Below are 24,849 nucleotides of genomic sequence, written 5' to 3'. Positions count from 1 at the left end.
GGGGGACGTTGGTACCTGGAACTGTTGCAGCAGTGCCTACCCCTCAGCCAGGCAGGCCCTGTTCCTACGGCTTGACCCAAGGCATCAGGGTACATGTCCTAGTTCATTGTTTCAAATGTCAGGATCTGAAGTCTTATGATAGCCAATTCTGAATTCTAAACACTATGGATTGTTATATCCGACACAAAGTTTTACAGTCCCTCAAGCCAGCGGACAGTAGTTGAACGGAAGTATTGATAGAGTAGTTCACAGATGATGGGCAGCTTATGATGTGATGCAGTGAGTGTAGTTGTATTCATACATAGACTCTTGTTTGGAGATGTTCACCAGTGGTAACAACCTTTACTTGTTGGGTACATACAGTCTATTGCTCAGTGCTCTAACCGCTTTAGGTGTATTTCCTCTGATATTCACAACGAGCCCTTCTGGTAAGCATTAGTACCCCCATTTTACAGATGAAAGAATTGAGACACTTGCCCAAGGTGAGTGGTAGAATTAGTATCCTGGTGCAGGTGCCTCTGACTTCAAAACTTTCCATTATGTTATAGTGCTGTGTATTGACAAAGAAGAATCCTGAAGTGATCATTAGTAACCCACTCTCCACGGGAAAAAGCACTTCTGAGCATTCTCTTGAATGTGGCACCACAGTTTTTCATTGGATGATTGATTGATTCTTTCTTGCTATGTGCCAGACACTAAAATGGATTCTGGAGTTTTAAAGGTGAGTAAAACTTGACCCTTGTCCCTGAGGATCCCACAGTTTAGTGAGGCAACCTCTTATTTAGTGTCATTGAATTAGTGTCTGCTATAGAAACTGTCTTTGAGCTTTCTCTTGTTCCAAACCATTTTTTCCCCTGCTTATGAAGAAAAGTTCTTGCCCTGAAGTAACTGAATTTGGGGGATGGCCTAGAGTGTTGTGGATCTTTGTATGTCTGTATGGGGCTTTAAAAAAATTTAATTTTGTTCCTGGAGCTCTTACTGGCTTTTTGCATTGAAGTCAGATTCCACAAAAGCAGCTAAGACAGCATGATAATGTTTTATATTTATATGGCCCCTCCTAACCTACAAAATGCTTTCCAGGTACATTATTTGATTGATCCTTATAAGAGCTGATTTTTGATCCCTGTTTCATAGCAGTGACTCTCAGAAGCCACTCATGTGGGTGTGATGAGCCTGACGTGACCCTGGGTTCTCTGCCTGTGACGTGCCACTTTTCAATGGGGGAAGAGGTTTGCTGGTAGGAAGCTTTCTGGAAGAAGAGAAGGTATATCAAGTAGAAGGAAATGTGGTTATAAATATCCTGACTTGTTTGTGGGGAAGTAGAGAACAAGGAATGTGCATTTAGCAGGACAACAACTGGAGTTAGTCGGCAGTTCGATTGACTGTAGTCAAGTACCTGAGCAGAGGAAGCCACGGGAGGAGGGTGTCTCCCTCAGTTCTGACTACCATAACAAAACACCACAGACTGGGTGGCTTAAATGACAGAAATTTAGGGGCACCTGGGTGGCTCAGTCAGTTAAGCGTCTGACTTGAGCTCATTCATGAGTTTGAGCCCCGCGATGGGCTCTGTGCTGACAGCACGGAGCCCGCTTCGGAACTTCTGCTTCCCTCTCTCTGCCCCTCCCCTGTTCACGCTCTCTGTCTCAAAAGCAAAGTTTTAGAAAAATGACAAAAGTTTATTTCTCAGAGTCAGGGCATGGTGTGTGAGTGTGTAACGTGGGCATAAAAGGCATAATCAATGTGGTTGTAGAAAACGATTTCTCGATAGTTATTTGGACTGAAAGTAAAAGGAAGGTAGAATTTCTGAGTGCTTGGCATATGTCAGCCTTTCTGTAAACATCTTGGAAATTCATGCAGTGCATTATTAATCCCTCTGAGGAAATGGAAGCTGTGATTGCACGGCAGTGAGTCTTCTTCCCATTTATATTAGCAGGATGCTGCCATACAGAGGTGTTATATTTTCCTTCCTTCCTTCCTTCCTTCCTTCCTTCCTTCCTTCCTTCCTTCCTTCCTTCCTTCCTTCCTTCCATCCATTCTTCCTTCCTTCCTTCTTTCCTTCCTTCCTTCCTTCCTTCCTTCCTTCCTTCCTTCCTCTTTCTCTATAGCTCTCTTTCTCTCTTTAACCCTTTCTTTCTTTCTTTCTTTCTTTCTTTCTTTCTTTCTTTCTTTCTTTCTTTCTTTCTTTCTCCCTCTTTTTTCCTTTCTCACTTTCTCTCTCTTTTTTCCTTTCTCTCTCTCTTTCTGTCTTCCTCCCTTCCTTCCTTGCTTTCTGGTTTACTTGCTTGCTCACTTTCTGGCTTTCTTTCTTTCAGCTATACAAAGATCTTGAATGTCTATTCTTTTTGAAAACCTTTAGGTCCAAATTTGACCCCCTGGGAAGGTTCTCTGTCAGTGAGAGGATATTGCTTTATGTAGGACCCCCCTGGAAAAAATAAAATAATCCTTGCACATTGGCTCAAGTGTGTGATGAAAAGTGTATAGTCTTGTGTTCTGTCGCTGTACCTGCCTCATTCAGGTACAGCCTTGCATAAGTCTTCTCCTACTTCTGAAGTTAGAATGATTCAGTGATGACAGTAAAGCCCTTTTTCATGGTAATTATAATCAGAGTTCTGAATACATTTATGCATCTATAGCTTTTCAGTGTTACACTTAAATGGATGCCATCAGAAGCATTTTGAAGGCTGATTTAGCTTGAAGAATTTCCATTTAAAACCCATTCTTGTGTTTCTAGCGTTTTCAGCAGCAAGGCGAGGGAGTTGGTCTGGTCCTAAATGACTATGGTTAGCGGATGAATTCAAGGCTCTTCACTGTGTGAAGATAGTATTATTTCTTCCTCACAACTCTAGAAGCATAAATTTTCAAAATAAATAGCCTCATACTTGCTCTTTTTAGGATATTAGATGGTACTAAATAACCAGTTTATCAAGAATAAGGCTCACTGAGTTAGCAGGCATGGAGGGTGGAGGGTGTGCTGTGGGCAGGGAAGCCTCACTGGGAAGGGGTCAGAGCCAACTGTGGTCCTGTTTGCCTTGTGTGGGCAGGCTGCAGACCCAGGCGTGCATTAGGGAGCTGTCTTTTCGGCCACAGCATTACTTACACACCAGAAGGTATGATGTACAAATCTGAGCAAGATTAAGGGATCTGGGTTCTACTGTACCGTGTGAGAAGATGAGATTAGCTTTCCCCAGCTACAAAGACTGGATACATTTTAAAAAGTATTTTAACCGCAGGGATTTCTAAGTTCTCCTAGAATCTATTACCATCTATTAGCTCCTGGGGCTTTGAAGCACTGACTGCTGAAGATATGACAGTAATAGGGTGATTTGCTTTCCTTTGTGGTGGGGTTTGAATACCAAGGTGCCAAACAAGACTGGATAGTCTCCTCCAGACCTGATGATGGAGGTAGGGAGGTTTTACGCAAAGCCTGCTTACAAATCAGGTGGCTTGACGGTCTAGAATCAAAAGTGCAGTAATCAGCTTACACTGTCACGTTTCTATCAGGATGACAAGAGTACTTAAGACCTGCTGTTTGGAAAGTCAGAAGCAAATGTTTTTGCTTCAACTCTTAATTCACAATGATGTCATTTCTTTTCGCTGTACAGTTGTATTGAGGAAATCAGCCAATGTTCTTTGTTCTGCTGCATGAAAGGTGGTTTTAGGGCCATTAGTGATTCTATGAGCTTCCCTTCACTTGAGTCCCTGAGTTTATACTTTTGCTACAACTAGGCAGAGTTGTCAACAGGGGACCTCTAAACTCCTGGAAATAATGATAGTAGCCATCACTATTCTCTGTGTCAGGCATGTGCTATGGGCTCTCATTGTTCACCTTATTTAAGCTTCACAAAAAAGAATATGAAAATCCTTTGACTTGACATCCATTTAAAATATATTTTAAAACTAAATTTATACCATAAATTCATATTTCATAACTTGAATCTTTTTTTATAATGAAATTTATTTTTTTCCTGATTATATAAAGTAAAAATCATCTGAAACTCGTATCTCAGTGATAACCACAAATAACATTTTGGTGCCCAGCCTTTTATCTCTCTCTTTGTGTATCTTTCTCTACACAGACACAATGGTGTGTGTATATGTGTGTGTACAAATAGTTCTTCATAAATTAGATCCTATTAAACATTCTGTATTTATTGGATACCTTTTAAAAATTACATTGTTTCTGCCTTCCCTTCACACCATGACCCCCCCCCCCACCATCAACCAGTGTCAAACAACCTAGTTTATATATCTAGATATCTCCATATTTCTCTCCATGTGTTATATACACACTTATATTTATGTTTATGTTTTGCTATGAAGAGGCATCTCCCAAAGCAGTGTTAGTCATGTGATCAGGCTCCATTATCCAGAATTCTAAATAGTGGACAATACATTCCAAAAATAGAGGGATTACTGTAACATACTCCGAATCTTCTCTTACTGAGCAGTACCTCATAGTCTTTCATTGTTGAGATGGCATATGGCTAACTCATTCTCTCTAGTGACTTGGTAATAAAATGTGGGGTAGGAGCTCCATCTAAGTCTTTTTGTTCCCATTTCCATGACATCCCATTGGGCACGTGCCATTTATCAATAAGGTGTTCTCTCCACAATGGATCACAACACTTACTTTGTCACGTGGAAGCTCCTAGTCTATGAATATTGCTTCTTAGTCTGTTCTGTTATTCATTCCCATGCCGTGTTTTGATGTTAATGGATTTAAGTCTGTCTGGTATGGCCCTTCTTTCTTTATTCTTTTTCAAAAATTTCTTGCCAATTTTTGGACATTTAATCTTGCCTAAACAGATATTATATCCACTTTATTTTTTTTAAGATTTATTTAATTTTTTTAATGTTTGTTTATTTTTGAGAAGGATAGAGTGAGTGGGGGGGTGTGCAGAGAGAGGTGGGGACAGAGGATCGGAGGAGGGCTCTGTGCTGGCAGCAGTGAACCCCATGCAGAGCTTGAACTCAGGAACCTTGAAATCATGGCCTGAGCCGAAGTCAGATGTTCAACTGACTGAACCACCCAGGCGCCCAAAATTTATTTAATTTTAGAGACTGCATGAGTGGGGAAAAGTGGGAGAGAAAGAATATCTTAAACAGGCTCCTGACACGGAGCCTGACTCAGGGCTCAATCTCACAACCCTGGGATCATGACCTGAGCCGACATCAAGAGTTGGACACTCAATTGACTGAGTCACCCAGGCACCCTGATATATCCACTTTAAAAAATTGGGATTCTAATTGACATTGTATTAAATGAATGTATGAATTTTGAATTTATATATTTATCTCTAATCTTTCTTTTCCTTTTTGATGCTATTGTAATGCTATTGTATTTTCATTGCAAATATGGGGAAAAGCTCTAAACCACTAGCCACCTGATCCAAGTCCTTTATTGCGTCTAGTAGTTTTCATATTTAAACCAGAGTTGGAATTTCTAGGTATGTAAGCATATCATTAAGAGAAAGGGAAAACTTTTCTCCTCAACACTCTATTTATATTAACTATTTTCTTTACCTCAGTTCACCGTTGCATTGTAATGATGATAATAGGTGTCCCATCTTATTCCTGGCATTGTTTAGAATGATATTTGCAGTTGATTTTCGATAGATATTTTCACGTTCAAGATGTTTCTATTTACATTTTACTTGGGGTTTTATTAAAAATGGCTGTTGAATTTCACCAGGTGGTTTTTAGAAACTATCCATATAACCAACCACTTTTCCTCCATGCATTTGTTTCTGTTACAAATGATGTTAATGGATTTGCTACTGTAGAACCTGCCTTTTTGGCATAAAACCCACTTGATTACTGGCAGTATTCTTTCATCTACTTTTGGATGTGCTTGCTAATATTTTACTTAGAATTTTTATAAGTGGGATAACCAATAAGCAAATATTTACAAGTGGGATTTCTCTGTAGTTTTCTTTTATTGTACTGCTTTTATCAATTTTGGTTTAAAGGCTCAGCCAGTTTTATAAAATGGATTTAGAGGCTTTCTCTATGTTTCCATAGTCTTGAATAATTTAAATAACATATTTTTATTCTTTGTAAGTTGTATGGAACTCACTGAAAAATCCTCTGTTTTGGCTCTCTTTCTTAATAGTAGGAATTTAACCACTTTTGACATCTGTACTACGATAATTTATCTATTCGATTTTCTACGTGAATTAGTTTTGTTAATTTATAACTTGAAGAAATTCATGCCAAGAACATCAGAATGCATTTGCTTCTTTCTCTTTTACCTGCCTCTAGCCTTGCTCCTTCCCAGCTCCTACATTTCCTTTCATTCTTGACTATTACTGTTACTCGTGCTGTCTCTGTTATTTCGGAAGACTTTCATCTTCACTGTACACTTTCCCAGTTATGATAGCCATAGTATCTTAGATTTCACAATATATTTGCAAGGTATACTTCTCGTCACTGTTTTTTCTCCTTTCCCTTTTCCTCCCTCTCGAGGTCCCTGCTCTGATGCATTTTTGTTGCATTAGGGTCCCTGTCACTATTTTTTTACATATGAAACATGAACTTTATTTAGTTATGAAACTGCGTTTCTCCAAGGATTTTCTTTCTAGCTGGATAAGCTTGGGAAAGTTTAACTTAGCTGGGCCTTAGTCTCCTTATCTGTAAAATGGTAATACCAATAATGGCTACCTCATAGGAATATTGTGAAGAGTTAGTGTAAGTATTCTCGTTACCTATTGCTATGTAATGAACTGCCCCCAAACAACAACTTACTATTATCTCTCGTGATCCTGGGGGTTGGGCTTGGCTGGGCTATTCTTGTTTGGGGGCTCTCATGTGGTCAGAATCGAATAGCAGCAGGGGCTGGGATTTTCCAAAGGTTCAACTAGGTTTGATGTCCAAGATAACTTTTTCACTCACATGACTGTTTTTCTCATACAACCACTCTTTTCATCAGAGAAGCCTGGGTTTCCTACATGGAAACTCCAAGAGGCAGTATTCATAATGTCTTGGCTTAGAACTGGTATGGGTACACTTCTACCAGATTCTATGAGGTGGGAGACTAGACCTCATCTTGGGCTGGCATGAATGGAGAGGGAGGGAAGGAACTAATGGGAGCCACCTTATAGACAAACTATCACGATAAGTGAAATGCTTAGAATTGAACCCGGCACCGAATGAGTGCTATTAAGTGTTAACTCAATGATACTATTGTTGTGGTTATTAAATCAACTTCAATATTTCCTATTACTGTGGGAGGTGAACGATGTCTCCGATGGGCACAGAATTCTGGGAATGCACTTCTTTCCTCTCAGTAGCATGCAGATGAAGTCTGATGTTAGTCTAATTACCTTTATAGGTAACTTGTTATTTTTGTCTAGATGCTTCCCATATTTTTCATTACACTCAGAAATAAGACAGGTGTTACCACTTTTGAACAGGCTTTTGGAGGCATTAGAAAATATGAGACAAGAAAATAAAGGAGGAAATATTTAAAAAGAAAAAAAATTTCCTCTTTGAGCTGATGATTATATTTAGAAAACTCAGGAGGCTCTATTAAGAAAAAAAATGTATAGTAAGGTGAGCGATTATGAGATAAATACATAAAAACAAACTTTTCTTTATTCTAGCAAGTACTGGGGTTTGCATTGATAAGTGTCTTTTGTAATCATTGTTTTTTGTTTTTGAGAGAGAGAGAGAGACACAGAGTGTGAGCAGGGAGGGTCAGAGAGAGGGAGACACGGAATCTGAAGCAGTCTCCAGGCTCTGAGCTGTCAGCAGAGCCTGATGCAGGGCTCGAACTCACAAACTGTGAGATCATGACCTGAGCCAAATTTGGACGCTTACCCAACTGAGCCACCCAGAAACTCCAGTGATGATTCTTAACTTGGAACTGGACCCGCTCTTTCAACCTTCCAACTGCAGCCTTTTTTCAAGATAAGGCCATTTTCCTGTGTTATTTCTTCAGTTTTTGCCTTTCCTCCGTCTGCTCCTATTTTTCTACATGTTCTTGTAATTTGTATAACTATAATATGCCAACTGCCTTTTCTTGGGACAATTTGCCCTTTTATTACAAGGTTCTAATTTTCCTGTTTTGGAAGATTGTCCTCTATTTTATGTTAGGGTGGGGATGGCAGAAGGTGGCCGTATGTGGGGGTTGGGGGGGGACGGGGGAAGTTGTTATTTTGTCTTACGGCTGTCCTGGAAGTGCTCCTGTGGGATTTCAGAGAGAAGCTGCTTTCTTCTCATTAGAATACTCTTTTGCTACCTGGGGTGGGGTGGGAGGGGGGAGGAATGTGCAGGGAGGTTCTTCTGGGGACCTCAACGGAGGACAGACAGCTGGAGTTGGCCTGCTGGACAAGCCTCAGGCTCATGAAGTTGTAGCTGATCAAAGCATCCCACAGCTTGACCTGAACTTTGAGGGTGAATAAAGCAATGAGTAAGCCATGGAAACTAAGATAAGGGGACCCAGGCACCAGAGAATAATAAGCAGAAGGTAGGTGGTATTGGTCAAATAGAATAAATGGAGGAGAAAGATGATTAAAAAAAAAAAAAAGATAGAAAGTAATTCCATTGCAAAATAAAGTTTTCCAGAATTTAAACAAAATGCTTCTTATTTATTTATTTATTTATTTTGATGTTTATTTATTTTTGAGAGACAGAACATGAGTGGGGGAGGGGCAGAGAGAGAGGGAGGCACAGAATCCGAAGCAGACTCCAGGCTCTGAGCTGTCAGCACACAGCCCAACGTGGGTTTTGAACTCATGAACCGTGAGATCATGTCCTGAACCAAAGTCAGATGCTTAACCGATTGAGCCACCCAGGTGCTCCAACAAAATGCTTTTTAAATGAAACATTCCGTAGATGTCAAGAATGCCCAAGAAATTGTCAACAGTGATTGCCTCTGGAAAGGAGGGGTGGGATGGTAAGGGGACCAGGGTTAGAAGATAACTTCCTTTTCATTGATATTTGGCCTTACATCACATATGAATGTAGTTATGCAGTTGGATGTGGAATGGAGTGGGCTATAAAAAGCAAGCAGTGGTGTTAGGGTAGGGTGGAAAATTTCTGTTTCCAAATTATAGGAAAATATGGCATTTAATTTGGAAGGAAAAATGCATCTTTATTTTTATTATCTTCTAATGAAACCACAAAAGGACTCGTAGTACCTGTGACTTTGTCATCAGTACAAATCTAAAACATTTTCAGATAACATTAGAGTTGTTGCAGACATCCTGAAATATCATTTAAGCTCATCATTGCTTGAAATTATAATCATTATTAGCATCACCAGTAGAGCTTGATATTTAATGTCATAATAAAGAAGCATATATATTGCTGTATCACAAGTTTATGTATTTTAATATTTTTATGTTGATATTTAAATATAATTGGTTTGCTTTGTAAACCTATGTATTTCGCTTTATGCATTTAAAAATACTGCTCTGGGAAAAGGTTCATTGGTTTCACTAGACTGATAAGGGATCTATGTGCCCAAAAAAGAAGTTTTGGGATATAGGGACTGTTGGGGTAAACTGGTCTGGAAGATCAAGTGGAAAAACATTTCAAAATACAAGAGCAAAATATATAAATAAAAGGTCACAATCACTGGGATATTAAGAGACTTAGTGGACAGTCTGACCCTTCCAAAATGAGCAGGCCAGATAACAGGACAAGTCTTCCCCATGAAGCATGGTTGGGAACATTATGTCTGTGTTGTTGCTTTATTTGTATGGCCTTTTAAAGGAAAACACAACATTGGCAAAGTTTTGTTGGAGTAGTTTTTTTTTTTTTCAAGTTAAATTTTTTAAAAATTTGTTAAAGTTTATTGATTTTGAGAGAGAGACACAGAGACAGAGACAGAGTGCAAGCAGGGAAGGGGCAGAGAGCAAGGGAGACACAGAATCCAAAGCAGGCTCCAGGCCCTGAGCTGTCAGCCCAACACGGGGCTCAAACTCATAAGCTGTGAGATCATTGACCTGAGTCAAAAGTCGGATGCCCAACTGACTGAACCACCCAGGTGCCCCTGTTTTCAAGTTAAATTTTACCGGTCCACAATCCCCTCCACCCTTGCTCCATCCCCGCTCAGGCTCAGAATCACCAATGCATGTCAAATCCTTTATTGCACAGGTGGAGAAGCTGGTGTGATTGTCCATTGGGAAAAGCTACTTCGGGCAAAGCCAGGACTGGAGCATCCCTGCCCCAGACCTCCATGCCATTCCCCACCCATCTTGGCTGAAGAGGGGGCTGGGAGGGCTGGTGGGAAAGTCCCAGGACAACCACCTGATGCTTTTAGACCTGAAAGAACTTGTGGTGATCTGTACCTGCCCCAGGCAGTGGTAGCATGTCCTCTGCCTGAGCACTTGTTGCTGTTGCTGTTTACTCCACACTCAGGTGGTACCTGTCCCTTAACATTTTTCCTGGAATAACAAAGAAACAGCCTTTTTAACTCTTGATGATGTCCTGCTGATTGTAGGTCTCGGTTGCCCTTTAAGTAGCAAGAGGAGAGCAACATCAGTGCTTGAGACTACTGATTGTGTCATTGTGTGTGAGGAAACAACAAAAGGCGGGGTGTGTGTGTGTGTGTGTGTGTGTGTGTGTGTGTGTGAGAGAGAGAGAGAGAGAGAGAGAGAGAGAGAGAGAGAGAGAGAAGGGAGGGAGGAAGAGAAAGTTCATAGTTCTTTGTCTGGAGGATGAGAGAGGAAAAAATCTTGTCTAAACAAATTTTATTTAAGCCCTGGGATTATGTATTCATGGGATTTTTTTTTTCCAGAGGAAACTGTAAATGTTACTGGCCATTGTAATCTTGCTTTACTAGCTCTTGATTAGAGATCATATTTAAACTTTCCAGTAACACACTTGTTAATAGTGTTTGCTGCTTAATTATAACAATACTTTTTAAAAGTACCAGGACATCCTTAAGTTCATGTTTTGATAAAAGTGGAGGATTCAAGAAGATTGCTTTTGGATGTTAACGTTTGCTCTAAGATTTGGGGCCTTCCCCAGGATATGCAAACAAACAAATGCAAAGATAGTCTCACCTGTATGTATGAGATGGGTTTCTGTTGGCGTATATCTGGCTGCATCCACACTCCGGGGGCTCCACCTGACAGGGACTTCCTTTTCTCATTAATAAGAAGACTGGAAGTTGGCAGTCCAGGGCAGATGTGACAGCTCTGAGAGACCAGTTTCATTCCATCTTTCTACTCGTACTCCCCAAAATGATAGTCACACTCTTGGGCTTCTCATCTCTATTGCAAGCCCCGAGAAGGGTGAAGGGCAAAGAAGGAAAAGCAAAAGCCAAAGGTGAGCCATCAGCTTTCTTAGAAGCACCACTGTGGTTTTCATTTACATCTCATTAGCCAGGAATGTGTCCCATGACCACCAGTGCTGGTGGGAATTCTGGGAAGTGTATGTTGAGTCAGGCTGGATGCCACCCTGAACAAAATAGAATTTCTATTTGTAACAAAGAAGGAGTGATCGGATTTGGGGTATGTAACCTTCAGCCTAGCACAATATCCTTCACCATACCCCTCTGTCTGCGTTGCAGCTGTTTCCTGTTCATCCGTCTCTGGCTGTGTCTTCTCCCCCAGGAAGTCCCCTGGAACCCCCAGGAGGGGTTAAGTGACCATTCTCTGCGCGTTGTTTAGCTATACAGTTAACATCACACCTAACCTATTCCTGTCATCTGGAATGATCAGTTTTATGACAGATCTTGCAATTACTGTCAAGAGTGGGGTTTGTGTCCAACTTTTAATCCCGGTTCCTAAAACAGTACTTGGTACACAGTAGACGCTTATTTAAAACAGAACTGTTGAAGGCCAGGTAAGCTTACTGAAATTCAGGGATCTCAGAGCATTTTTAGTTTTTTTCAAATTCTTTTTCATTTTTCTCTGTTTTGAGCTACAGTGTATACATTTATAAGTGCCTCTGTTAGATATATTTTTAGATGTTTTTAATCTTGTAAAACATACTGGTTGTTGGTGCCAGCGTACATGTGAATGTGTGTGTGTATGTGTGTGTGTGTGTGTGTGTGTGTGTGTGTGTGTGTGTGTGATCTTTATCTGAGTGCAGCTGTTAAATGGGCCAGTTATTTCCTATGGCACCAAGTGTTTTGAGAACCATGAAGCAAAGAGGGACTGGAGACAGTGGCCTTAGACCTAGAATTCCAGTGTTGTATTAAAAGTGCAGTTTACACACCCCACCCCAACCCACCCCACCCCCACTGCCGCCCATGTTGGAAGACAAATGAGGTTGTTTATCTGAAAAGTGTTTTGAACTCTTACCCCTCCAGGAGAAAGGTCCTATGTTAATTCCTGGTACAGTTAATCCTCTATTTCCCATGGCAATAGGCAAAAAATAAAAATTTTTTAAAAAGAGTGCAGATTGTCTAAAGGTCATTGATTCTGGATTTTGGAATTGAATGATAATATATTTTGGATGTTGGCAGGAGACCAGCCTCCTGTGTGGGTAAAATGAGGCCATTGTTAATGTGAGTCATGAATCTGCATTATCAGTTCCTGTCTAAGCCTATCAGGGACAGGTGGTGTGGAATGAATTTGTATTAAGAAAGGGCCAAGGCATATGCAATGCTTTTGTATCTGTGGCTGTCTCAAGTTCCATCTTTGTTTTCTGATTAGATCATAAGAAACTGGGTTACATTTGGATCTTTTACTGAAACGCTTATGTGAAGAGTATCTCCAGATCCTAGGCAGAACTACTGGTGAAGTCATTAAGGGTTAATGAATGAAGGCTTGGTCAAAAATTCCCATGTCCCTAAGTATGGTCCTGGACTAGCAACATCAGCATCACCTAGGAAACCTGTTAGAAATGAAAAGTCTCAGGCCCCACCCCATACCTACTCAATCAGAAACCCTGCCGGTAAAGCCCAGAAATCTGTTTTAACAAGTCCTCTCGGTGATTCTGATGCAGGGTCAAATTTGGGAGCCTAAGGACATAAAGTCAAGATATTTTCAAGGTGTCTTGGATCATGTCTCTTAGAATTCAGCACCAAGTAAAAAAATCTTTGACAAACAGGCATGAAATCTTTTTCCAGACAATGACATCAACCATCATGTTTCCATTTTTGTCTTTTTCTTTAGGAAATTTGGAGCCATGCTGACTGCTCAATCATAGTCAATACATTTTCCTGGGCTTTTTATCTCCCCTTCCTTTCCATGAATTTTATTTGCTTCTTTTATTTAATAGCCTTACTATGAGTCTTTTATTATCGGCCTTCTCAAATCCATTTTTCTAGTAAGTAGGTTGGCAGTGTGGGTGGGATATAATTTGAAATAAATTGACTCACTCACATAGTGATTGACAGAAGTATTTGACTAAGAAATGTACTAGAGAGTGAGGAAAGCTAGCATGGAATTAAAAAGATCTTGCAGAAAACACCATGCATGCCCTTGAATATTTGTACGTGGTGAGAAAATGCAAACAGTGTAGAAACATACAAAATGAAAGTAAAAATTTCCCTCACTCCTCTAGTGAAGGCCTTCTCCCCAAACATAATTATTAATAACTTTTAGGTGTCTTTTTAGAAGATAAAGATAATGCATAGAGCCTATATGTGTGTGTGTGTGTGTGTGCTATGTGTGTGTGTGTGTGTGTGTGTGTATTGTTTATTCACTTCCATTTTAGAAAGCACCATAGTGTACAATATCATCTGTGTCTTTCTTTTCTTCATAATATATCTTGTAGATCTTCTTTCTTTTTAGAAGTGATACAATATTCTTTTGTATGGTATTACTTTAACTTATAAACCTCACCCTTATTATTAAATATTTGGGTTATCATGAACATTTTCCCCTATATGATTTTAGCACATTTTTGACATATATCTGCTAGGTAAATTATTGGAAATGGAAATTTTTGATTAAAGAGTACACACATTAAAAAAATTAGTTTCCAAAAAAAAAAAAAGATAAACGAATTTACTTCTCAGATGAAGATTGTCTCTTTTCCCACATATTTATTAACATAGGGTATTATCAGATGGAAGTATTTTTGCCAATTTTAGGTGAGGAAATTATATTGTTCTGAATCATTGTTTCAATTCACTTGTCTTTAAATCTGGTAAGATTAAACCTTTTAACAAGATTTATTAGCTAATTTTTTATTTCTTTTTTTGTGAACTGCTGTTGAGGGATGTTTATCCATGTTTTTCTTGATCTAATCCTAAAGTTTCTATATCTGGAAATCTTTAAAATCACTACAGAAGTTGTTTTTGCTTTTGTTGTTTTAATACAAAGTTTCTAATTCTACCTTAGACTTCCTGAGTCTGTTTCTTTACTAGTCTGTTTTTTCAGGTAATGTTGACGAACAGTCACAATGGGACTGTAGTCCGAGAATAGTATAAACATAGTGCAGTGTCCAGGACAGATTTCTTAGACAAGCCATGTCTGTCCTCTTTACCTAGTAAACATGAAATAAATATTCAATATGCATTGTGGGCACTATGTTAATTGGGAGCCAAAATACTGTCAACTGCTTCCATTTTTTAAGCTAAATATATATATATATATATATATATATATATATATATATATAAAGGCATTTCATGTTAGGATCCAAACTGTCTTATGTGGTGGGAATGAAAATGGAAGATAGATAATAAATACTTGATTAAGTTTGCTTCTTTCATAATCGTGAACTCTTCATGCTCCCCATACTGTCACTTGAGCCTGGAAACCCCAGGACTGAATTTTAAGACCCAGCACAGTAACAATACTTTGCTTGGTTCTGGTACTTTTAATTTCCGCTGTATTTCTATTGTTTTTGACAATGTCACACTCATCTCAGAAAACCTCTTCTATGGCTTGCATTTTCCCTTCTCCATGACTGTATAAAATGTTAATATACCGCTAAGCATCATCCAACTGTTGGCCTTATCCTCACACAAGGAAAATTGAGGATATGTAGGACTCTCCAGCAGGGTCCTCCAGATATCCCCTGGTGATGAGTAATCCTGAACCCAACATTCTTGCCTGCAGCCGTACCTTGCTCGGGGGAGACCAGGGTCAGAGAAAGAGGAGATCAAGTTTGTAAGTTACCGGATACATTTCTTCCCCTCTCATTTATCATACTATACAGGGAAATAGATGTAGAGAACAAACATGCCCAAATTGTATCAAGTGTAAAGAAAGATGAAATTTGATTTAAAAAAAAAAAAAGGAATTGAGAAGAAAAAAGAATTTCATCTTTCTACTGTGTTATAGACTTACCAAACCAGTGTCTGTGGCCCAAATTCTTTCAGTTGTTCATGTCCCACTTACTTTATTCTCCTTGTCCACCTCATTTCTCTGAGATTTGCACTTTCCATTTGTTCTTGAAATCAGCTAACAGTTAATCTATTCCCTGGCATGAGCATTTCCCCTAGGAGTTTACCATTTGATTGGCTTTTTAATCCAATTGTTAAAATTCTCCCAATACTCACAGACACAGAATAGCTTCACCTTGTAAATTTTGAAGGGTTGGCCAGGATTATTAAGAAAGTGATGTACATAGATCTGCTTTGAGGAACTAGGCCTGTACCAGGCAACTGATTTGCAATGTGACTGGGGACGTGTGAGGAAGAAGGAAAGAAATATTTGGAACAATTGCCAGGTTCACTCTGATTCTGGGCTCCATCCACACACCACACCTTACTGCACGAGAACACATGTCAGACTAGTTGAGTGCAGGTGTGCCTAAGTTAGGGACAGGGCCAAGGGGTAGCCGGTTGTATCTTCACAATGTATAGATGGGTCTTCAGCAATCCTGGAATCTATGGCCAAAAGTCTCTCTAGAACTAGCTGCTGTTGTATTCGTGTATTTTTACAAATTTACCTCACTAGAAACAGGGCTTAATAAACAATGGAACCTTGATAGGGTAGATATTCAATTAATAAAATTTCTTCCCCCAAAGTAATTTATGTTTTATGCCACTATTCAGAAAAAGAAATTTCAGAGTGTAAGAGTGAGGAACAGTTTTGAAGTGATTCGATGAAAGCATTTACAACTAAATATGTACTAATATTTTTTTAAATGCTCACTATTTGTATTTTGTAAGTCCTCATTTAGTTTCTACAATTTTATAATGAAAAGATTTCTCACCCATTAAAATCTTTCAAATAGCCAGGTTACTGTTTAAGGTGTTTCTTGAATATATATATCTATAGATATATAGATAGATAGATAGATAGATAGATAGATATAGATAGTTTCATTTTTGTTTGTTTAAAAGATATTAATGTTTCTTGAGAACTCAAGTTGTTTGCTTTAGTAGAGAACTCAAGTTGGTTGCTTTAGTAGAGTATTTTTAAAATCTTCTCAAACAATATAATATTGTACCGTCTAATTTTCTGTTCCTTCTACTTAATTACAATTTTCTTGGTTATAAGGGCTCAATTATTCAAATCTGAACCTCCAGACATAGCACAGGGTTTGACCCATGTTAGGTCTTCAGTAAATATTTGTTGAACAAGACAATGAATTAGTTGCCTCTTTGGTGAGGCTAATACAGTCCTCAGTAGCATGGGGTTATGAAATACTTCATGAACTAAGAAGACAAAACGCTAAAACGTAATGGTTAAGTTTCTTAAAAGAGAGTAGTGCAGACTCTCGGACACATCACCATGTGCCGAGCCTCCAGTGCTCAGATCTGCAGGGTGCATTCCGTATGAGTTATGGGCGAGGTTGTTGGTGCATTTTAGAGTGGTGGACAAAAGCTGGCAGGTGTGGGCCATAGCAGTCAGTGGGTATTCTTTGTGTGACCTCCTGTTGGGTTTTGTTTTAATTTTGAATCAGTTTGTAACCTTTAAAATGCAGAAATCTCACAATAAAAATCTGGTTTTCTGAGGTTTTTTTGAAAACTCAACAGATCTTGCCTCGCTATCCTTCATGGCAACATTCAGCTGGAGCTGAGTAGTGGCTGTTCTTCACAGACAGACACATTCTGGACTCTGTCACTGTTGAGTGGGAGAGACACTTTGTTTCCCTGCCCTTATGTTGAGTGGGAGAGACACTCTGTAGGATGCGTACTGGATAGGATAAACACATGGAACCTTACAACTTGGTATAGGATATGGAGCAATCTGCACTCTGTAATCAGGCAGATTCTCCTTGAACTGGTCATGCAAAAACAGAATAATGAAAACAGAGCCAAGCCAAAGTCTGGTGCACAATTATACTGGCTATCAAACCTCAGACCCCAGAGAGAAGGCAAAGGGGAAAGGGCACTCTAGACAGAGGGAGTAGTATAGCTTTTCCTAGGCTTGGATGCAGAAAGTAGTATGCTCATTAGTGTGGTGTCTGTGGAGTACACAGTGGGAGCAAGTAGGGGGTGAGCCTAGAGAGATGGTAGAAGAGGTCATGAAGGCTGTGAAGCAGATGCTGAGACAGGATTAGATGTATAGGAGACTTATTACACACCTCTGAGGGAAATGGGGATGGACTAGGGAGACTGGGAGAGTTGTCAGATGCTGTACAGGATGACCCTTGGAAGGGAGGGAGGGATCATAGCCTATAGTGCAATTCTAAGAAAGTTTGGTGAGGAAGATGGGGTACCCTCAAGCCAAAGTCATCTATCAGAGGAGTCTCCTGTATTCCCAGAAAATGAGCCTGCTTTGGTAGATAGTATCCCTGCCTTCCTCAGTCATTGGCTGGGAGCAGCCTTTTGGAAGTGTGGCCTCAGTATGAATGTGGTGATGGATTTTGGAGCACAGCTAGGACTGTAGGTTGATCGTGTCCCCCAAAGTCAAAAATCATGAGGCTTATTTTCATGGCTGCTACAGTCTGCCCTTTGTGCCACACGGACCTCCTTCTCTACACAAGTTCAAGGAGGAGCATCCCTGTGGTTCCTGTGGGAGGGAACTCAGAGATGAAGATTGGTTGGACAATTGTGCCCCATCGTTGGCTGCATTTGATCTGTGGGCTGCAGTTGTACTTACCCCCTCCTTCCTACAATATCCATTCTGAGTTTCTCACATCCTTGGTCATCACCTTGATAGGTCTTGATGGTCCACCTAATTGTATGACCCAAATCTTCATTCCTAGGAATCTGGAACCTTGGTAATCATGCATTTTCAGGCTGGGATTGCCACATGTGTCTTTTCACAACTACACAGGGGTAATGGAGCACTAGGAGGCATCCCTGAGGATCACCTAGGTTTCATATGGATTCTTCCCTGCCTTTCTTGTGAAAAGGTAGCCCTGCCTCTTCCTCCTATGTAGGACCAATTATCCCTGCCATAATGGCATTTGGTTGGTCTTTGGACACAGAGTCTCAGGTAGCCTGGTGGGACATGAAACTTGTAGTTCGATTGGACCTTGCCATGTCCTTTGGTAATATTGTACCCCTTTGGAGATGAGGACCTCCAATATCACAGAGCTCAGAGTTGCATGGATCACTGGGGGTGATGGTAAGGGAGGCCACTCATGCTTCCACCTATTGGTTTTTGGACTCATGTATTCTTCCTATTCAGGACACAGCATTGTACGAAAGACCGTGACCTGATGCGTGTGCTGCATCCTGAAGGCTGGCACCCCATCCTTTCAGAGTATTGCCTCCAAGCTGGTCCTTCAGCTGTACCTTCAGAAGGCTATTCCAGCTAATTCTTGGTGGTGCAGTATATGATATAACAGTGGACCCCATGTCCTTGGGCTCAATGCTGCATCTCCTTTCTGTGAAGTGGGTCCTGGTCCTATGCTGTGTTATGCAGCATTCTATGCCTGTGCATCAGGCATTTCCTTTTTTTTTTTTAGTTTATTTATTTATTTTGAGAAAGAGAGAGAGTGCATGCACGTCAGTGGAAGAGGAGCAGAGAGAGAGAGAGAGAGAGAGAGAGAGAGAGAGAATCCCAAGCAGGCTCCACACAGCACAGAGCCGGATGTAAGGCTCAAATTCATGAACCGTGAGACCGTGACCTGAGCCAAAATCAAGTCAGATGCTTAACCAACTGAGCCACCCAGGCACCCTACCAGGCATTTCTTAAGCCCTCAGGTGGTAATGCTGGCTGAGGTTCTGATAGGTATGACAGCCTTTATGAATGATTAAGTCTAATAGATCCCGGCTTATAATGGGAAGTTCTGAATGCATGATCCCTTGTTATCATGTGAGCAAGCATTCTGTCTTTAGCAGGGCTCAGCAATATGCCAGGGGCTGTTTTTCAAAAGTGGTATACTTCTCTGCTGCCAATGGCATGGCCTTAATCCAGAATCCTGAGGGCCTATCTACTCATTCTCCCACTCTTTGTATGTGCTGATAAAAAATTTCAACTATATCCTGCAAGCAGTGAGAACTATTCACAGTTTCTAAATGTAGAGCTATGTGATCAGATATCTGTTTTTATAAACTGTAAGACAGAAATATTGGGAAGAAAAGAAACCAGAGTCAGGCAGACTAGTTTAAAAGCTATGGCCATAGTCCAAACAAAAATTAAAGACCTGAACTGAAGTTCCAGCCATAGACATGATGAAGAAGGTAGGACTGGTTTGTAAAGTATTTAGAAAGTAGGATCAAAAAACACAGGAGTTATTACACCTCAAAAAAAAATGCCCAGAACAATTTTGGGGTTTTGGGATCTGGTGAGTAACCAAAAAATTTTCATGTGTTGCATTTTTTTGTTTCCTTTTGGAGTAGAGAGTCCCCAAGCACTATACCACTAAAAGAAACTTGAATCGTGCTGAGCCAACAATGTTAATGAGCTACATTCAATCAGCTTGATCACAAACTGAACCTCAGTATTAATTTTTGTTGAATCCCTTTCTTCTTCCAAAACTACTGAGCTGTAATAAACCAGAAATATATTGAGCCAGAACATCAAATATTGTTTTCATCTGTTTTGTTTATTTTATAACCCAGAATGTAGAATAATACCCAATACATATTTGACACAGTGAATATTTATTAAATGAATGAATTCTCCCAAATAACCAGTGATTAATTTGGAGTTTATGATGCTTTTTTTTGCCATATTTAGAGCATGCATTATTAATATTGCTTCTCGGCCTTTTGGCTAAGATCAAGTGTAGAGCATGCATTATTAGTGGAAAATGTTGAACTTGGAGTGTAAATTAGGATTAGAAAAGATACCTGTTCACAGGTCTCAGGATAAGAAGAGATGGGTTTTATTGTCATGGGAAACTAGTCATTGCCTCATTTTACCTGGACTTGATATTTTTGGTTTAATCAATCCTGCAGGAGGAAAGGACCAAAAGAGATTCTTGTCTTCCTCTTCTTGATTGCAAGCATAGGAAAACAAAGGATCTTGGAAAATACTTACCTCATAGTTTTATGACACAATTCCAGGGAAGAGAAACCCTCCAGCATTCTTCCTGGTCTACCCAGTGGAAGACAGGGTCCTTTCATTTTCTTTTTTCTTCTGTGTCTGAGTTTATTCTAAGAAAATAATGGGGGAATAGATCATGTGCTATAGTCGCAAGGATGCTACTCACAGGGTTATTTAGAATACAGAAATTTAGAACCCTCTGGAATGAATAATAATGGAGGATTGAAAGAGAGAACCCATTACAATTACTTGCATTTTCATCTCTACAATATATTCATGTTTTTGTTTTTGTTTTTGTTCTGTAACCCCTATGAGAAAGACCTGGCAGGATCTAATGCAACTGCATAAATTATATGGTTTTGATATCAGATCTATGTTACTCTAACTTTACAGAGTGAAACCAGGATGAATGTTTTACTGCCTTCCCTGTTTATTCCCAATGATGTTACTTCTGTTCTTTTCTTTTGCTTTATTCTCAGCCTAACTTCCTTCTATGAATAACATCAGAACAAGTGACTGGAAAGTCAGTGAGGATGAGAATTTGCCACCTCTAAAGGGCCAGGTAGGGGGGTGTCACTTAATGATCGAGGCTTGGCGTCACGATCATAGTCACGCATAATGGAAATGGCAGTGTGGGGTCCTGATGAATTGAAGGCATCCCAGTGTGTCAGTGCAGCCAAGGAGACTGAGCCACAGGGAGTTCAGTGCTCAAGTTCACATGGCTCTTTGTAGCAGAGCAAGAGTTCAAACTCAAGTCTGCGGTCTGCAAAAGCCATTCTCTTCCCAACACTCCATGCTGCCTCTGAAAATGTTGGCCTATTTGTTTCTTTTCTCAAAAACTCCTCTGTCTCTCCGGCTACCTTGGGAGTAATGGTTGTAAGCATATGTGTGTCTCAGGAGAGACCTCCCGACATTTTCTCTTTTGTTGTCATAAAATTAAGTGTGCTGGGTGGGAAAGGTAGAGTGAACTTCACCTTGGAGTCTTTCAAGGGCAACATGGGACAGTCATTTCATCAAGAGGATGAAAACCACTTTTGGGAAGTTATTACCAAAGTGGCCAAGAGAAGTCTGTCACGTTGGAAGCTGTGGTCATTTTATAGGTCACAACCTGCTCGTTCCCTTTCCTCAGTACTTTAAGGATAGATAGGATAAAGAGGATTCCTAGAGGAATACATAACGCTGATTACTTTGGACTGCTTACTGGTTCCTTCAGTGAGTGAGTGCTAAGGGGAACTTTCCAGTCTGGTGTGCTGGTGCCCTGGATGGACAGAATACCTTTCGGAGCTGTTTCCTTCCACTGTCATTTGCAAAAGTGTGATAAAGCTTCCCAAACATTGCTGCAAATTAGAATCACCTGGAGAGATTTTTCAACCTCATACTGACGTCACACCCCACACCAGTGAAATTGTAATGCGTGAGAGCCAGCATCAGCAGTTTGCTAGGATCAGCAAATTTGGAAAACTTGGCCCTCTTTTGACAACCCCCTTCCCTCTTACTTACCCTCTCTCTTCTCATCTTTCCCCTGCACTTCCTCTCTCCAGGTTTTCATCTTAGCTCTTACTCCAGTAGGAGGGCCAGTTCCTCTCCCTCTGGGATTACCAGCAAAGCCCTCTTTATGCCCCAACCAGAACAAAAACAAAAGGACACCCAGACAATGTGGTCTTTGGTGGGTGGCCCCTCCCCTCCAGCATCCCCATCTTGGTGTCCTTCTTGTGCTAAGTGACGCCCCGAACTCTTTTCTGGGTCTGCCTTATCCTCCATCACCCTGTCACCAGATGCTGTGTACCTCCTAGGTCTGGGCTTCCCCAAGTGGTGTCTGTGCACTTCTGGGCACCTGCCAGTTCTGTAGATTTAAAAAGGTGTGTCTTCATTTCTTGGTGCCCTAGTTTTCTCATTTGTAAAATGGGGTAATAATAGTGCCTACTTCACAGTGTTGTGGGGATTAAAGAAAGCACGTAAAGGGTGCCTTGCACATGTTGGGTTCAGCCCTATAGTAAGTGCTCAATCAATGCTAGTCATTACTGTTATTTTCCATTTTCTTTCATTAGTGTGTTTAATTTGAATGTAATTATATTTATATTTGGTAATTTTGTGTAGCTTTAAAGCTGCTACATGGGCTTTAAGCAAAGGAGCTTAATCCTAGTTTCCTATCTGTGTGTATGTAAGTAGCATTTATAATTATTATAATTAGGATTAATTAGTTGACAGTAGGGGTAGATGAAATTCTGTTTGTGAGACTCTTCTCATTATTATTTTAAATTTTTTTCTTTAATGCTCATTTTTGAGACAGAGAGAGAGAGAGAGAGAGAGAGAGAGAGAGAGCAAGTGGGGGAGGCAGAGAGAGACAGAGACACAGAATCTGAAGCAGGCTCCAGGCTCTGAGCTGTCAGCACAGAGCCTAACAAGGGGCTTGAACTCACCAACCGTGAGATCATGACCTGAGCCGAAGTCGGATGCTTAACGTACTGAGCCACCCAGGTGCCCCTGACTTTTTTTCTTTAAAGGAGATTTTATTTCACTAGTGTGTTTAATTTTAATGTAATTTTATTTATATTTGGTAATTTTGTTTAGCTTTTAAAGTACCGTGTGGGCTTTTAAACAAAGGAGCTTAATCCTAGTTTCCTGTGTGTGTGTAAGTAGCATATAATTATTATAATTAGGATTAATTAGTTGACAGTAAGGGTAGATGAAATTCTGTCTGTGAGACTTTTTCCTCTTTGAAGGAGAAAGCATTTCTGAAATTTGAGAAGTCCTGCCATAGACCTTCCCTGATCTGCCTCACTTAATTCACCTGCCCTGTGTTTTTATCCTCACCTGAGGATGTTGATCTTAGTTGGGATCAGCTAGAAAAATCTGGCAAGCTACCTGGGCTTTTGATTTCTCCTAATAGAACACGGCATTCCACAGAAGCCTTTTTGAAGACCTTTCATACCTCCTTCCCAGACTGGGGGCGCAGAAGTTTCTGAGCCAGAATCTTGACCCACCCAAATGAGTAACCCAATGCATTGTTAGGACACTGAGAGCTGATTTTTCGAATTGCATTAGCTAGCAGGCATGTGCTAGGTATGGTTCAAAGTGCTTTCTGTGTATTATCTCTGTTAGTCCTGATAAGGGCCCTCCGACCTAGGTGGTATGATTGCCCCTAATTGCAGATGAATAAACTGAGGCACAAGGGTTGAGAAGCCTGCCCAAGGTTACACAGCTGTCAGTTGCAGAGTCAGAATTATAGCCTGGACTGGCTCCAGACCCGGTGCTCCACAGTCTTTCCAGGCATTTACCTGTTCTCACAGTAATCCAAGGAGGTAGGTAAAAGGCCCTGGGGTTGCCTGGCTCCAGAGCTCCTATGTAATTCCCTTTCTACTCCATCGACTGGGGCCTGATCAGCACTGCCGGGACTGCTGGGTTTGATCTTGTTGCTCCCTTTAGACTGGCCTCCTTTCCAGTCCAGCGATGAGATGAAGTGGCTTCTCTGACCCTTCTTAAAATAGCTAAGAAACACATATTATCTAAAGCTTGGGGTTTTCTCTCCGCCTTAATTCTTCCTTTGCCTTGGGGGCGCCCTACATTCTTTCTCTATTCAGTGGTCCTGGGAGATTTGCTCGCGGGCAGTGCTGGAGGGGCCCCAGAGGAATGGAGTTATCTCATTGGTTGATTGTTTTCTCCAGCTATAATTCCACTTCCCAGTTCTGAGGCCAGCCTTGGTTAATGTGCTGTCTTTCCTACTTTTTTTTTTTCCTTTCCATGAGAGTAGAATGACAGCATTTCTTTTCTGTTTATTAACCTAACCCTTTTCAGAGAAAAAGCAAGAATATTATGACTAATAAACATTGTTTTTGTATTACTATGGTCAGGGGTGGCTGATCCAGGTTTTTAGGGAGGAGCTCCCCTTAAGGAAAAGAAAACATGAATTAACAATCCTAAGATTAGAAATAGGGCCTTGGCAGGGGCCCCTACAATCAGGGACCCTGAAGCTTACCCTTCACTACGTGGTAAGTCCACCCCTGGCTATGATTCTTTGGAATTTTAATATCTTTTGTTTTCTCTAATACTTATTTCCAGTGTCCTGTTACTAGTATAATTATTCAATAATTCATATGAACTTAGATGTTAACTGGATCTTTATAAAATATAATGGGTCATCCCCATCAAATTCCACTTCTCCCTTTCTTCCTTCTTCCAGATAAGCTGCCCTGGTTGTTAGGAAGGACTCTGAACCTCCTGTTGGGTCTTATTGGTAATGCCTGGTGACCTCCCTGAGGTTTGTGTAGGGCAGGTGCAGTCACTGTGTTACCTGGCTCCTCTACCTGGTGTTTTGCAAATGTGTGGCCTTAGTAAGGACAAGAGGTCAATATCACACCATGATCACTCTTGACTCAGTGACTCAAAGATGTATCATCTCTCCCTTGCATACAAGGCAGGTCAACATTTCCTCCCACGTACTTAGCAACCGTGTGGGGAATTTTAAGAGTTACATCAATGATTTTACTAATACGGTTCAATCATTTGAGTATTAAGCTGGAACTATTAACGACAGCATGTATAATAGATAATGCTGTTTATCCCTGGCTCGTAGAGAATGATGAATGAATGAATGAGCAAGTAA

At 40.4% G+C, this 24,849-nt stretch overlaps 1 protein-coding gene across 4 annotated transcripts in view; it reads left to right on the top strand.

Moving 5' to 3' along the window:
- The window catches only part of LYPD6 (LY6/PLAUR domain containing 6), a 124,435-nt gene that overhangs the window by 62,185 nt on the left and 37,401 nt on the right, over positions 1–24,849 (top strand). For 2 of the 4 annotated variants that reach the window (XM_058715325.1, XM_058715330.1), the window contains exon 2: positions 549–721. The exons of 1 other annotated variant lie outside the window; for it this stretch is intronic. The gene's annotated coding sequence lies outside the window, so the exon portion shown is untranslated. Of the gene's footprint in view, positions 1–548; positions 722–1,134; positions 1,265–24,849 lie in introns of all 4 variants that reach the window. One more of the 4 variants, XM_058715327.1, reaches the window with a different exon arrangement.

Source organism: Neofelis nebulosa, chromosome 2 (genome assembly GCF_028018385.1).
Source record: "Neofelis nebulosa isolate mNeoNeb1 chromosome 2, mNeoNeb1.pri, whole genome shotgun sequence".
Classification (NCBI taxonomy): domain Eukaryota; kingdom Metazoa; phylum Chordata; class Mammalia; order Carnivora; family Felidae; genus Neofelis; species Neofelis nebulosa.
This window is presented reverse-complemented; position numbering and strand designations above follow the sequence as displayed.